General features: G+C 43.4%; 2 long non-coding RNA genes across 4 annotated transcripts in view; one reads left to right on the top strand and one right to left on the bottom strand.

The window, feature by feature from the left end:
• Nucleotides 1-5,167, top strand: part of LOC108540441 (uncharacterized) — a 50,923-nt gene extending 45,756 nt beyond the window's left edge. For 2 of the 3 annotated variants that reach the window (XR_001888677.1, XR_001888668.1), the window contains exon 5: nt 4,985-5,167. This is a non-coding gene — a long non-coding RNA (uncharacterized LOC108540441). Of the gene's footprint in view, nt 1-3,211; nt 3,639-4,984 lie in introns of those variants that run through there. The other variant, XR_001888676.1, reaches the window with a different exon arrangement.
• The window catches only part of LOC108540427 (uncharacterized), a 38,708-nt gene continuing 24,351 nt past the window's right edge, over nt 794-15,150 (bottom strand). The window contains exon 4 of the long non-coding RNA XR_001888666.1: nt 794-1,393. This is a non-coding gene — a long non-coding RNA (uncharacterized LOC108540427). The remainder of the gene's footprint in view (nt 1,394-15,150) is intronic.

The following is a 15,150-nucleotide window of genomic DNA, read 5'->3' as shown; positions in this document are numbered from 1 at the left end:
AAAGGAAGATACATCCCTCCCAAAGCTGCAAAGATGAATCGTGATTTGCCTGTCCCTTTTGGTGAATCCTATTATTTTCTGCTGTACTTAGTTGCATTGAATCTATGACCAATGAGCTATATGGGAGAATTTGGGGAGCTTAGCCCCTGAGAAGAGACGACACTGTGGATGAGGTTCCTTTTCTGCCCCCTCTGTCTTCTCTGCTTGGAATGCTGGCATCTGAGAACATGATGCCTGGGGCTGTGGAGCCATTTGCAGCCAGTAGAACAAAAGCCAAGAAAATCATAAACATGTGGATTCCATAAGCTTTCAGAGCTGCTGAACAACCCCAGCACTGCCTGTGTCCCAAGATGTTGTGTTATGGGTGATTAAATGTCTTCAGTATTTTAGATATTAGTAGTTGAACACACTATTATTTTTAGCAGAAATCTTCCCAAATGGGCATACTTTTGTTCTATTGCTATAGCAAATTTTCCATAGATCAGTTTTCTCTAGTGACATAACTTTCAAAGCACCACATATGCAAAGATAATCTTATCATAACTGTGGTTAAATAATATATTTTGAAATGAGTACTTTCAGATCTACATCCTAGACTCTATAATACATTCCACAAGAATAAACACAGTCTGAAACCCAGCAGCTCATCTGCTCACTGACACAGAGATCATGCCCTCCTCCACAAAATTTTGCAAATAAAATTCTAAAAGTGAACAAAATAGTTGTTTTACTTTTTTAATTAAAATTTTTTTATTAAAATTTTAATTAAATTTTTTAAAAGCATTACCAAGTACACATGGGGACAAATTCTCAACCAAAGGCATGGGCACCTTAGATATGCATGGTAGGGAATTTACTCTCAGAATTGCAGTATTTTTTTAACATATTATCAAAATCCCTGTGCAGATTGCTCCAAAGTTTCAATGTTTGAAAACAAATGGTCAATACAGGCTACTGCAATCATTCATGTTTGATCGATTATGTGTCTTTAAAGGTGAAAAACTACAAATGGGCTGAGAGGGAAAAAAAAAACCACATGGAGAGCTATTGACCTGCTTTAACTGTTTCAATAGCAGTGGGGGGCATCTCAGCAGGCTGTGCTGTGGGGGCCCTGCTTTCTCTGAGAGCAAAAACCTGTGGCACAAATACCATCATTAACATTTTTTGCTGATATCTTGTGAGTGTATTGAATTGACCGGTTACCCAATCATGGATTGAACAAGATTATTTAACAAACAGGATAGCATTGGCTCCTTCGAGTATAACAGATGTCCAAAGGTGTCTCTCCACATGGATGGGTGCTAAGGGGGAGTTGCAGTGAGTAGATTATCATCAATAAATTATTTGGCTTCCCTTTCCAAAATGGAAGATCCAGAGAAGAAAAAACATCTTTCTGAAAGAAAGAGGAAAATGAGATGCATTGAGTACCTGCTTTGTGACACTTTGCTAACCATATTGATGCAAGGCAAGTGAGCCCCAAAATTAGGACTTAGCCTGGGAGGGTTCTTGGCTTCACCCAGGAAAGAACTCAAGGGTGGGCCAGTGGTGTTAGACAGCAACTTTGATTGAAATGACAGTGCACAGCAGCAGCAGAGGTACTGGTCCTTGCAGAGCCCAGCTACCCCATGGGCTGTGTGCCAAGAGTAGCATCTCAGAGGCAGTTCCACAGTCACAATTATATCTCCTTTTAATTACATGCAAATTAAGGGGTGGGTTATTTATAAATTTCTAGAAAAAGGGTGAAAACTTATGGGTCACTGCCATGGAAAGGGGTGGAAACATCCAAGTGTTGCCATGGCAATGGTAAGCTCACGTGGCACTGGTGGGTGTGTTTTATGGAGAGCTGCTTTCATTTCTTTCCTGTGTCAGCCAGTGTCCAATCTGCTCTGGAGTAAAGTCCCACCTCCTACCTTCAATATAAATATACTCTTCCTGTGCAGATTTTTTCTTTTCTTTTCTTTCTTTTTCTTTTTTCTTTTTTCTTTTTCTTTTTTTTTTTGACAGAGTCTTGCTTGTCGCCCAGGCTGGAGTGCAGTGGCACAATCTTGGCTCACTGAAACCTACACCTCCCAGGTTCAAGCAATTCTCCTGACTTAGCCTCCAGAATAGCTGGGATTACAAGCACATGCCAACATACCTGGCTATTTTTTTTTGTATTTTTAGTAGAGACGGGGTTTCACCGTGTTAGCCAGGATGGTCTTGATCTCCTGACCTCGTGATCTGCCTGCCGCGGCCTCCCAAAGTGTTGGGATAACAGGTTTGAGCCACTGCGCCCGGCCAATTTTATTTTCTTAATTCACATATGAGTAAACTGAGACTCACAGGAATTATGCTGTTTGCTTAAGGTCTCCCAAATAGTAAGGAATGAGCAGAGCTGGAGTGAGAACTCAGGACTACTTGACTCTACAGCCTTTGCCCTTTATGATCATGGATGGCAAATTGATTTTCTCTCATCTATCCATTCTCACAGCCTGGGAGTGGCGCCCAGAGCACTCTACTGAGATGGTTCCTGGGGATGCATCCAATCCTTGAAGAGAAACTGTTGATGATTGATTAGTAACTTCTGCCATGGATGAGAACAGGGAGGGGCATTTTCTGTAGCACAACTTGGACCCCAGATGAGTGAAACTCATTTCTTTGTGATCTAAATTTATATTTAAGGAAAGGTTCTGTACATTTATTGCTAATAGTAGACATCAATTGTAACTGACACCCAAAATACATTTACCTTTTCCCTGGGAAAAATACCTTGAATATACTCCTGAAACAGGCAAGTGACTCAGGCCAAAGGAAAGGCTTCTCATTTCCTTACCATGATGCTTACTCCAGGGGTGGGTATGCTACTGTGAAAGTCAGGAGATTCAACCCTGTGGTCTTCTGTGGAAGACACACACACACACACACACACACACACACAGCTGGAGTGGTTGGCAGCCAGTTTGCTACTGTGTACAACTGAGAATAAAGCTAATGTTGAGAATATAACAAGTAAGAGACAGACAAGTAGTCCCGGTATCATTGTTTGATCTTGCTTAGGCTGAAGCCAGTTATTCCACCAGATGGTTTCGTAAGCCAGTAAGCCCACCTATTGACTTAAGCCATATTGAGTTAGGCTTTCTGTGTCATTTGCAAATACATTGAAGAAAAAAAAAGCAGGAATAGGGGTCATTCTTCTTAAACTTACAGACTACTTTGAATTCTGTGTTTATAGATGCAGTCATTTTGCATTTTACCATCTACATATTTTTTTTCTATTCATCGAAATCTGAGAAGCTGTTCTGTGAAAATGAAAGTCCACTGAGGACAGGGAACCTGGGCGTAAATAACACACTCGCTCTGATGACTTTGGTGCCCAACGTCGCCTCTCCTCAGCATATTTCTGGTTTCAGTCCCAGCCACCGGGGCCACGTCCAGGTGTAATCAGACTCAACGTCAGCCTCCCACCTCAAGGTGCCTGCTACACCTCTTTTTGCTCTCTGCCTTTGGGATTTTCCCAAAGCTGTGGAACCATACTCAGCTCCCATTCAAGTGTGAGCCTGAAGCACATAGAAGATGCCTCCTCCAGATGTGACCCTCCACCAATGGAGAATATAGAACAATTAAACAAAGATCCAGCCTCTTCTGTACACAAACAGTTCTAGGAGGTATTCTGTGATTCCCAGAGGGCCTGTCAGTATTCAGCACCCACTGCCTGCAGCAGTGACCCTTATAAAATGTCATTTTATTGATTTTTCCTACTTTCCTATTTCACATTCACAGTTCCTTTACCTGAGCTCCCCCAGAGCACTTTCCAAACTAAATCACCTGTGTCTAAGTCCTTGTCTCAGCCTCAAGTTTTCTGAGAACTTAAAGCAAGACATATCCTGCCCTTTGCATATTAGGAAATGGGAGGATAGATTGGACGAAGATGAAAACACAGTTAGTACAAGACAGCATGAGAGCGATCAGTGTTCCATGAGAGAACATGGTAAGGTGACTTGCTTTCTGGATAAGCCGCAGTTGAACTGGGTGCTGTTATTATCTTCATTTACAGGGGAAGAAACTGAAGGTATTTGAAGGGGAGCGGGGGCATGGTGGCCTTTGTGTTCCATAGTGTGGTTTTCTATTGTCTCGTATATTGGGCTCCACATAAACTGAAGCCTTCTTGAGAATGGGGGCAGGATCCATATCTGAAACCATCATGAGCTCATAGAACTTTGAACTTGAATGCCTGGGGGGCAGGGGGATTTAAATCCATTGAGGTAATAATATAATAATATACATAAGACTGTATATTATTGTTAAGGTTTGCGTTTGCTGTGTCTCAAACAAAAGTCGTTACTGGTAGCTAAATTTGTCCTAAAATATTTCTTTAGCAATTAAAGGATTAAAAGAATAGATGACTCTGAATACTTTCAGGCAGGATGCACATCTTGTAATTTAACACTGAATCCCTCTTCCTATTGCCCAAAACTCTACCGTGGTTATGTCACTCTTTGGCCTTTGAAGCCAACAGAATTTTCAACCCCTGGCCTAAGAACCTCCCCTTACCCTGTTTCCATCTTGATTGTTGCCCTTACCAGCCCCGTAGTTTTTCTGGAAAACTGTAGTTTCAGTCTGAAGATCCTGGGGCCAGCTGGGTTTCTTCACAGAAGCAGTTAAAATTATTTCCTTCCCCATGTTTTTATTGTAAGCAGCCAGGCATTGTAATGCCACCAACGATTCAGACTGGGAACTTGTTCCCTAAAAATGGCATATTGACTATGAAATAATAACTGAAGAAAAAACAGTGCAATCTCAGCTTTGCATTACTGAATTCGCAAAGTCACTAAGCCAATGGAATATTTTATTTTGTTTTTTTTTTCTGTGGCACAACATCCTGGAGTCGGCAAGTTAACTATGTGATGACAATTGTTAGAATGTATTTAGTAATTTCTCTTTAGCACATCACATCTGACTTAACCTTTTGTTCTCTGTCTCATATGCTCCCTCCCACTTTCTCCAGTTACAAACACAGCCTGACTGCCTGGTAAATGTCGAGAAACCCCAGCGAGACTAAAGCAGGAGCTAGTTAAGGATGTTTGGCTCCTTGTAGCAACATTGTTCATAATAGACAAAGAGTATTTTCTGCATTCTGGATGTGCTGAAGGAAAGAAAGAAAGCAAGAAAGAAAGCAAGAAAGCAAGAAAGCAAGAAAGAAAGAAAAGAAAGAGAGAAAGAAGGAAAGAAGAAAAAGAAAGAGAGAGAAAGAAAGGAGAGAGAGAGAGAAAGAAAGAAAGAAAGGAAGGAAGAAAGGAAGAAACCAAAGGGGAAGCACTCGAAATACTCATCAAATGATTAATGGACACCTATATGTGGTTTATTCATACAATAGAATATACTTCTACGTTAAAAAGGAATGAAGTTCTGATACATTCTAAAACATGGGTGAATTTAACATTTTTTTAATTTTTAATTTTTTTAATTCTTTTGGTACAGATAGGTCTTGCTTTGTTGCTCAGTCTGGTTCAATCATCTGGATTCTAGCCATCCTCTTGCCTAGGTCTCCCAAAGTGCTGGGATTACAGGTGTGAGCCACCATGCCCAGCCCGTGGGTGAACGTTGAGGACATTATGTATATGATTCCATTTATATTAAATATCCCAAACAGGTAAAACTATAGAGACAGGAGGCCAGACGTGGTGGCTCACACGTGTAATCCCAGCACTTTGGGAGGCCGAGGCGTGTGGATCACAAGGTCAGGAGATCGAGACCATCCTGACCAACATGGTGAAACTCTGTCTCTACTAAAAATACAAAAATTAGTTGGGCATGGTGGCACACTCCTGTAATCCCAGCTACTTGGGAGGCTGAGGCAGGAGAATCGCTTGAACTGGGGAGGTGGAGGTTGCAGTGAGCCAAGATCGCGCCATTGTACTCCAGCCTGGAGACAGAGCAAGACTCTGTCTCAACAAACAAACAAACAAAAACTATAGAGACAGGAAGCGGATTATTGGTTGCCAAGGGCTGTGGGGATCAGTTGAGGACAAACAAGGAGTGACTGAAAAATGCGATGAGGCTTCTTTTGGGGGTAAGGAAAATGTTCTGAAACTGATGGTGGTGATGGATGCACATCTGTGAATAAACAGCTGTTGCACTGTATGGTTTGAATGGGTGAATTTTATGGTATGTTGATTGTGTCTCAATAAAGCTGTTTAAACATGTCCAGTTCATCCTGCAAGGGTAGAGCAAGTGGGTCTTCACTGCTATGTGCTGGGTGTTTGATTCACCCTGCTCTGTGCCCTGGGACGGGGAGCCCCTCTGGATTGCATCACAGAGGCTTCCGTGCCTTTTGCCTTCTAGTGAAATGCAGGAAGAGGAGTCATCTGTAGTAGGTCAAGTGTGGAAAGAGGGGAGCCCTGACTCCTTCCCTGTGGAGTTGCAGTTTCACTGCTGATACTCCCTTCCCTGAGCCACCTTACTGTCAAACAGCTCAGTTCCCATGGCTGTGGTTGTCACTGGGTTCCATCATGGGCTCTCTCCTTCCACTCCTTCAGACCTCTTTAGTTACTCCTGTAAGTGAGCCATCTGTTTCTTTCTAGGACCTGGCTGACAGTTACCTTTCTTTTCAACCATCTCTAGAACCCTTCAATGTGCTTTATGACTTTCCCTTTAATCTGTGCTTGGAGGCAGTACCTGATGAATGTTCCAGCCCCTTCTCCAGTAGCATTTCCATTTGGCATCTCTGGTGTACAAGGAAGTGAATTCATCTTTGAGACTTATTGCACCAGTGGTCAGGAGCACCCATGGCCCCAGAGCAGGCATTCACCCCAGACTCAGCGATGAGGAAACCTCTGGTGGAGGCAACACAACCAGCCCTACCTTCCCCCGGCTTCTTTGTGCCCTGTACCACAAAGACTCACACATCTTTGAGGCAAGCACCCATGTCCTCTGATGTGTGAAAAACCAACCACAAAGAGTATCTATGTAAAGGAATAAATTGAAAGGGGCTGGCTTCCATCAACATTGCCTCTAGGCATACGCCTGTGCAGTTCCAGTGTCCTCGTGGGAGAGCCCCTTCCAGAGGATCTGCTGACAGAGCACCCTGCTTTGCCAGCGACTGCTGTGATCTGCCGAGGTCAGTGCAGGCACCTGCCAAGGCAGACGGTTGCGAAGAGGTGGTGAAGCATCCCTTTGCCCTCTCAGGATCACACTTCCACTTGTGCAGTGAAGGAAACAGGTACCTTCCAACGTGAAGCCAGTTCCATCCCAGAAGCAGGGGCCACCAGGTGTCAGCAGCCTCGCTGTCCATGTGGTCTGGGTTTCTTTAGCACCAAGTCAGCCAGTATGCTGCAATCAAGTCCTTTCTAATTTTCACAAATATTAATTGCACTCTTAATTTTGTGACTTTCTTTGGTAGACTTCATTGAAAATATCCCAGGTCATAGAGCAAGGCTCTACTGCCTTTCCCCAATCCGCCTGTGTCCCACCCTTTTTTCCTCACTCGGTTTTCTCACAGAAACGTTCATGTCTGTTTTTCACAGTTACTGAGAGGCAGGCAGCTCGGCAGAATGGTCATGGAGGCAGTCCCCAAATATGTCCAGATGTGGATCCCAGAGCTCATGGGGAGACTGCATGTCTTGTTTCCTTGGAGTTGAACGGAGCCTTGTGACTTGTCCTGGGCTACGAGTGGTCACAGAAAGTGATGTCCACCACTTCTGAGAGGAAGCATTTAATTGACCGTTAGAGACCCTCTGGAGTGCTTTGACTAATGAGCAGCAGTTTTTTGTTGTTGTTATTGTTGTTGTTGTTGTCGTTTTTTCTGAGATAGAGTTTAGCTCTGTTGCCCAGGCTGGTGTGCAGTGACACCATCTCCAGCCCACTGCAACCTCCACCTCCCAGGTTCAAGTGATTCTTCTGCCTCAGCCTCCCAAGTAGCTGGGACTACAGGCACGCGCCACCACGCCTGGCTAATTCTTGTATTTTTAGTAGAGATGGGGTTTCGCTATATTGGCCAGGCTGGTCTCGAACTCCTGACCTCATGATGTACCCACCTCAGCCTCCGAAAGTGCTGGGATTGCAGGTGTGAGCCAATGCACCCAGCAGTGAGCAGCAGTTTTTAAGAGAGTGGGTGATCCTCTTTTGGGCATGTGGCATGAGGAAAACGTAAATCTATATTGCTATAAATTACTGATATCAGGGTAGAATATTTGTGACTGCTGTATAATCTAACCTGACCTGACCTATCAGTGGTCCAGAGGATGGAGTCAGACCAGTGGCACTTAAATCCCTCCTCTGTGTTTATCTGTGGACTTTGAGCAAGTCATTTAACCTCTTGTACTTTTTTTTTTTTTTTTTTCGCAATTTGTTACCTTGTTATTTATATTTAATTTGCTTTTTTTTTTTTTTTTTCTTTTTTTTTTTTTTTTTTTTTTTTGAGACGCGAGTCTTGCTCTGCCAACCCAGCTGGAGTGGCCAGTCGCCGGATCTCAGCTCACTGCCAAGCTCTGCCCCTCCCAGGTTTTTTTTTTACGCCATTCTCCTGCCTCAGCCTCCGGCTAGCTGAGACTACAGGCGCCCGCCCTCGTCGCCGCCGGCCTGAGTTTTTGCATTTTTAAGTAGGACAGCGTTTCACCGTATTAGCCCCAGGATGGTCCAATCTCTGACCTCGGTGATCCACCCGTCATCGCGCCTCCCAAAGTGCCTGGGCATTCAGCGCTTGAGCCACCAGCGCCCCGCTATTGCATTTTTAAATTATACTTATGTTCTAGAGCGTAGCATCGTGCACAATGTGCCGGTTTGTTACATATGTATACAGGTGCCATGTTGGTGTGCTGCCCACCCATTAACTCGTCATTAACATTAATTCATAGTCTCCTAATGCATCCCTTCCCCATCCCCTCACCCCCAACAGCCCCAGTGTGTGTGTGATGTTCCCCGCCCTGTGCCAAGTGAGTCTCATTGTTCAATTCCCACCTATAAGTGAGAACAGTGGTGTTTGGTTCTGTTCTTGCCGATGTTTGCTGATAATGATGGTTTCAGCTGCATCCATGTCCCTGCAAAGGACACAAACTCATCCTTTTTTGTGGCTGCATAGTATTCCATGGTGTATATGTGCCGCATTTTCTTAATCCCATCTGTCATTGATGGACATTTGGGTTGATTCCAAGTCTTTGCTATTGTGAATAGTGCCACAATAAACATACGTGTGCATGTGTCTTTATAGCAGCATGATTTACAATCCTTTGGATATTTACCCAGTAATGGGATGGCTGGGTTCTGTTTTGAAATAACAGGAGCTAGATTATAGATTATTGTGAAGATTAAACAAACCCACACACATAAAGGTTTAGAACAATGCTTGGCACACAGGAAGCTATGATGATAACTATTCTAGGAAGGTGTCTTCCTCTCAGGGCTTCCTATTAGACGATTCCTGGGACAGGAGTCTCAGTCTTTACTGGAAGGTAGCTTGTCAAAATAGTCTCCTAAGATTTGCTAGCCTCTGCCTAGGAGTGCTGGCAATATAATGATTTGAAATAACAACCAGTGAGTTTTCTCCTGTGTTTATTACTATTCTTTCACCTTCCTTCCACTTGGGCAGCTACACTCTCTGGCATTAAGTTGCCTCACATAAGTGTTGTTACAGCCCAAAGTAGAGAAAAGACTTTTGAAACTCAAAAGTGTGTCATCTAAAGACGCTTACCCGAGAAGACGCTCTGGCATGCACAGTTAGGGTACACCGGACGGCATCAGTTGTTTGACTGAACATCTGATTCACTGGTGTCCATACGAAACCATGGTTCAGCATTTTGAAAAAACGTGGTGAATCAGAGCAAACTTTCTGGCTAAAGAAACAAATTCTCCATTTGAAAGGACTTGGGAAGAGCTTGAGGGTGAATGAGGAGAGTGTGGATGTTTACCCAACCAAGAAAGGAGTCCCAAACCCTACCTTCTCCATTCTCTTGGCACAATGCGGGTAGGTTTGTGGAGCCTGACAGCACATGGAACCTCTGTCTCATGTTCTAGATAGAGGCCAGGGACGAATCCCCATGTAGCACATCTTGAAAAATATGCCTGAGCGAGCATCATGGTGTCTTCCACACTGAACATGGTATAGCGGCAGCAGAGGTGCCCGGATATAGAAGTGGTCCTACCATCTCATGGAACTTCCTGAGTGGAAATAATTCTCATGCATCAAGAAAGTAGAGACTTAGAAAGGAGAACCACTGGACTTTAAGATAAGCACAAGGAAAAACAATCACACCAATTAGATAATCAGACAAGGGTAGTAGACTTGGGAATTCTACCATGATGAGATGACCAGACACACACACACACAAACACACACACACACACACTTCTGCACTATATTAATATCCTGTATCTGAGATACAACTCAATCCAAAATTAAATGTGGGAAAATATTGCATTTACTGATATTTTCTCAAGCATTCTGGGCAATGAAAACTCAAAAGACAACCTGAGTCGTATAGTTATACATAAACATAAAAGTTTCCATTCTTCCAGAGCTGAGTTCAAGGACGGAAACTCATACCTACTCCAAAAGAAAAAAAAAAAAAAAAAAAAAAAAAAAAAAAAAAAAAAAAAAAAAAATGCTAGGAGCAGCTATTCAAAGAATAACATTTTCTTCATCACACTACACATACATCAAATTAACACATGGCTTATGGAACAAGAAAGGTTAAGAAAATAACCTTCAACGTGACAGCTAAATGAAATACTGCTTAAGACTGGTAATGGCAAAAGACAGTTATATAAATTTTGTTCAGTCAGTGTATCCAGAAATAGCTCAGAGCTTGAAACTAATACTGGATAAATGTCATTGGCTGGGGAGTTAGTTTGTAACAGGGAAGGCCTGGACTCAACATTTTGCATCCCCTGTTTTGCCTCATTCTCACAGACCTACAGACAGCAAATTCTATTTATGCAAATGTTTAATGGGCCTCTGATGGAAGGGTCAGCCTGGAAGAATGTGCTGAAGTCTTGGGTATATTTGTTGGATGGAGTATAAGTTTTAATAACCTTAATGTTATATTGTAACTAAAAATGTGGCTGACAGAAGGAAGGAGGAGGCCAGATGGGAAAAAAGAAAGAGTGCTAAGATATGGAAAACTCAAGCATCTTCACTCCCTAGAGTGGCACATCAGCGTGTTGCTGAAAGGCACAGGAACAAGTAATGGAGACGTTAGCACCTTCTGTGGACTTATGAAGGTGGTAACAAGAACTAAAAGCAGTCCTCTCACTCCCTGAAGGAGAGGCGCCATGTGAATTCAAACAAACAAACAAACAAAAACCTCATCTGTCCTAGGGGGAATCCCACAGATATTGCCTAACATTGATAAATGCTGTCATCATGATATTCTGGAAGATAATATCAGAAAATTAAAGACTAAAATGATTAAAAGAGCCTTTTTTGGTAGAGAAGAGTAGGAGGAAAACTGATATTTTTCACCATGAATTTGTCTGTAATATGTGATTTGTGTCATGTATGTGTCATGATAACACATCAAGGATACATTTTATATAGGCATAAAAGCGTTTTCTTGCAAGGATACTACCCAAAGTGAACATGATACATGTTTTCGGAAGATTATAATCTGCTTTATTCAGAAATACTATATATTACACAATTCCAAAGGAATATTCCAAAATATGCCAAACCTCTCTCAACCTCTTTTCCCCCGACCCTTCCAATGAGTTAGTTTGGATTTTGAAATATTTTTCAAATCTGGGAGGTCAAATATTTTTCAAATCTAATTTTCTGGCATGTGGCCAGAAGCCTGGTGATTTTACCTGGGAAATACTCTATCACTTCACTGTTCTGATACCGCACTACACTTGAGAGGATGACCAATTGCCCATCCTAAATAGACAAGACAAAGGTCTCTGGGCACCAGGGTGATGAGTCTGCCTTTCCCCGGGGTTGCTGTGGCTCTCAGAAGGCAGCAGAGACTGATGGGTGGACAGTCCTACACTGCGAGGTTGGTCACTGGCCCCACTGGTCCTAGGACTCACTCACATAATCAGGTGAGGATGAGAATGGCTTATTCCCACGGACTCTGGGTCTAAGGAGAAAGATGGCTTTGCCGATTGTGAGTGTGTATGACGTCTCGGAGATTACAGGCCTTACAAATAGCAGTCTTTGCTCCAAGTCCCTGTGAAATGTGGGAGTGTGGGTCAGTCACTGTTATGCCCAGACCCTTTGTTCCCCGAAGTCCACCAGAATCCAGAGTCAAAGCCAAGCGGCAAGGATCTTTAATGCAAGTTCGAACTTGGTCCCTCCGTTCTACAACATACAAGAGGGCCCCGAATGATGCATGTGGCTGCTCTTTATAGCCCGATGCATACAGGATATGCAAGGTTACAGAGGTACAAAGGAATTCTTTTGGTTGCAGCATTACAACTGGTAATTGGTTAATACAATTAACAGTTTTCCATTTGTTCCCGCGCTTTTAGTAAAACTACAAACGGTTGTGATCTTATCAGGGGCTCTCTAGGTGGTGTTTCTGAGATGTGTGAGGGGGGGGGATGTGTTGGGCTCAGGAAGTTGGGACAAAATAGAGGATTGTGTTTGTACTGGGCCCAGGACTAAGATATGTGGCAGACACCGGTAATTAGAGCAGGACAGAGACTTTCACAACGTTTGTCCTTACAATGTCCGGAGTCTATAGATAACCTAATTAACCTAATCGGTTGGGTCCGGGGTCGATCTTTAACTAGGCTGAGGGCGCCGCCCGGGCTGTCAGGGCGCCGCCCGGGCTGCTTGCCTGTGGACTTCATTTCTGCCTTTTAGTTTTTTCCATTTGATCTCTTTCATCACCATAGTTTGACGCTTGAGGAGTGGGATAATGAGGGAACCTGCAGGATTTCCCTAAGACCAAGACCATTTCCTTAGCAAGAATTATGCACTGCTAGGCGGTCTTCTGATTTTACTCTGAGTCCTCTGATGTTCTTTACAGAGGGCGGGCATGGTTGAAGTTGTTTAGGCTGGTTGATTCTATGTTACGTAAACTCAGGTTTTACTTTATGTATGACTCTGAACTAGTTGAATTGGCCATTGTTCTGTCTCACTCTGATTGGGGAAGAGAGTTTTGTATTCTTTTTTTTTTTTTTTTTTTTTTTTTATACAGAGTCTCGCTCTGTCACTCAGGCTGGAGTGCAGTGGCATGATCTTGGCTCACTGCAATCTCTGCCTCCCAGGTTCAAGTGATTCTTCTGCCTTAGCCTCCTGAGTAGCTGGGGACTACAGGCATGTACCACGCCCAGCATATTTTTGTATTTTTAGCAGAGATGGGGTTTCACCGTGTAGGCCAGGCTGGCATCGAACTCCTGGCCTTAAATTATCTGCCCGCCTCGGCCTCCCAAAGTGCTGGGATTATAGGCATGAGCCACCGCTCCCGTCCCAAAAACTTTGTATTCTTCTTTCTGATCTCCTTAGACTCATCTAGTGGCCCTGGGTGGGTAATAAGCTATAAAGTTTTCTCAGCAATTTAAACTTTTCTTTTTCATTTTGAAAGAGGTAAAGTATACAGCATGAACAAGTGAAGAGATGTTATCTGTAGCTACAATAAGTATTTCCTGAGGAGGTGAGTGATGAGTTTTGCTTTGAGCAGAACCTGGAGGAAACTGTGGTGGTAAACACCTCACCTCTGTATACTTTGGTGTTTTGTGAGTCAAATTGCCCAATTTGCATAATAGCAAACAAACAAAAATATCTTTGGGTGTTGTTCAAAAATACAATGCTAGAGCCCAATATAGCTAAGTCTTAGACTAGTTCTTTACATCGAAGGTGGGCCCTGTACTGATACTGCTTTTTGAACATTTGGAACCCACTGATCAATAAGCAGAATATCATGTGGGTGGGCCTGGATAGAACTCAAACCCACAGTTCCCGTGAGTGGAAGCATGACCAGGAACAAAGCAGAATTTAACCATGCAAAATTAAACAGGTAAGAATGACTTTATTCATGGCTGTTACAATAGGACAGAGAGGTCAGAACTCAGTCTGAGCCCAACTCCGGGAAGCAAAGACTCCGGGAAGCAAAGGGCAGGAGGGTTTTTAAAAGCAGGGATTGGAGGAATCTTAGGCTATCTGTTTTTGCTAAATGCCTTACCCACACAAAAAGCAAATTTTCTCATGTCTTCATGACAGGAGGGAACACTACAGCTTAGAGGAAGGCCCTCATCCAAGTTAGTCGCCTACCCTCCCACAGAGATGGGCAGATGAGGCTCTTTCTTCCTTGCTGACTACGTTTCAAAGGAATGGCTCCCAGGTCCCAGCTCCCAATTTGTAAAACTGAAAATAAATGTAAAAAAAAAAAAGATACACGTTTCAAAGGAGCAGAAAAGTAATGTAAAATACTAAGTGAATGCTGTAAGGGAGGGGCGGGACCTCTGTGGTTGAGTTCTGTCAGGTCAGGTGAGAGGGAGGTCAGAGGACTGTGGGCTGGGGAACCTAACTGTGGTTTAGCCAAGCAGAGGGGATGCTAAGGCTGTCTTGGTCACTGCGTCACTAGGTTCATTAATGTCCTGTCCATCAATTAGCGATGTCAACACCATCATGGAGAGTTGTGAGGATCACAGGAAAGTGATTCATTCAAAGGCATTTACTGAGCACCTATTGTGTACCAAGCATTGTGTGAGGAGCCAGAAACACAAGAGGTGAGGAACATGGACACATCCATGCTCCCAGGGTGCTGCTTTAGTACTAGGAGGCAGTAGTGCATGACAATGGGCTTCACCTTCACAAAAGGCGAAGCCATCATGAGGGGGCTTGATCCAGAGAGAGTGGGCACTGGGGGGACCTGGACCAGGGGCAGGGGAGGCATCCCTGAGACAGCAGCCCCCGTACCTGGTGCGATGGATTTGGAGCCTGAGTCAGAATCAACCAGGTGGGGAAGGAGGCCCAATGAATGAAGAGTCGGCTTTGCAGAAGCCTCGGGCAGGAGAGGGACAATATCACCCTGGCTTATTCTTTTCTTCCATAATCAGGTTTCATCTCATTGTATTGATAGAAAAACAAAATCTATAAAATTTCAAACTCAATAAATTTTCAATATCGATGTTTAAAGAAGTGTTGTAGCGCCAGTATGACAAAGGTTTCAATGTCAAAAATCCACTTACATATGATTGGAAGATACAAGAAGAGCCACAGGGCCAAACATAAAA

Source organism: Rhinopithecus bieti, unplaced genomic scaffold (genome assembly GCF_001698545.2).
Source record: "Rhinopithecus bieti isolate Rb0 unplaced genomic scaffold, ASM169854v2 scaffold_574, whole genome shotgun sequence".
Classification (NCBI taxonomy): domain Eukaryota; kingdom Metazoa; phylum Chordata; class Mammalia; order Primates; family Cercopithecidae; genus Rhinopithecus; species Rhinopithecus bieti.
The sequence above is the reverse complement of the archived record's forward strand: the minus strand, read 5'-3'. Positions and strand labels throughout refer to the sequence as shown.